The following is a 1149-nucleotide window of genomic DNA, read 5'->3' as shown; positions in this document are numbered from 1 at the left end:
TAATTCCTCTGCACAAAACTCTACAATCCTGCACAACAATGCAATATACACAATTCATTTATGTACATATTCTTCATTGCATGGTAACTGTGTATGGCTGGGTATGACACCAATATAATTTGAACTTGTTTGTTCATGTGACATTCACAGTTGCTTTTTTATAGCAGTTTTGTGATTCGTGATACCATTATGAAAATTGTCTGTTGTCTTGAATATATGTTAATGTGCACTTACCTAGTCTGTTTAGTATGTTACATGTTATACATGTGTGCACACTAAGATCATTTACTTACTGTATATTTGTAGCACTTGGTGAAAATAAAGGCTTTCTGATTATGAATGCTCTCCTACTCAATTTAACATACTACTTTTATCCTTCTAGCTATCCATCGATCCTTTACAACGCTTATCCTCCTGGATTGTAGGGAACCTGGAGCCTTTCCCAGGAGACTCACACACACTAAGGACAATTTAGAAATTCCTTTCAGCCTACAAGGCACAGGGAGAACATGGAATGACCACACACAGCAGACACAGGAATCAACTGGAGGTCTAAGGCGAACATGCCATCCGCTAAGCCACCGTGCCCTTTCTACTTATGGATTATAAAATAATAGTACGTTCACCATCACGGTGATTCTGATTTGTCATTAGTATAGAGTGATTAGTTTTCTATAACAGCAGCTCTGACAACAGTTTGTTGTCAAACCTAAAGGTTTTCTTTTCAATGGATTATTATAAATCATTTCTATTGCAAGAGTTTTATCTAGCATTTTGAAAGAAGTCTTTAGCCATGTGTAAAACAGTATTGTTATGTTTTGATCAGATATAGGAATGTCTTCTGAGCAAGTTTCTAACATGATAAGATACATTTCTAAGATACATGTCTTATTACCTTTAAGAGAGAATAACAAGAGACTCGATGTAAGTGTTAACAGTGACGTTATTTGCTGGACAATCCTCAACATTAAAGTAACTATAAATGAAAAGCATGATTATTTGTTAAGAAATTAATAAGTGATTGGAATCCTGGGAAAAGACGGACATGGGTAGATAAAATACTGTTTTTGATGTGCTTTTATTGGAGTTTGGGGCGGTTAGAGTCACTCTGAGTTCCGTTACACCACATCACTCCATCCTGTAACGGAT

Source organism: Tachysurus fulvidraco, chromosome 20 (assembly GCF_022655615.1).
Source record: "Tachysurus fulvidraco isolate hzauxx_2018 chromosome 20, HZAU_PFXX_2.0, whole genome shotgun sequence".
Lineage (NCBI taxonomy): Eukaryota > Metazoa > Chordata > Actinopteri > Siluriformes > Bagridae > Tachysurus > Tachysurus fulvidraco.
The sequence above is the reverse complement of the archived record's forward strand: the minus strand, read 5'-3'. Positions refer to the sequence as shown.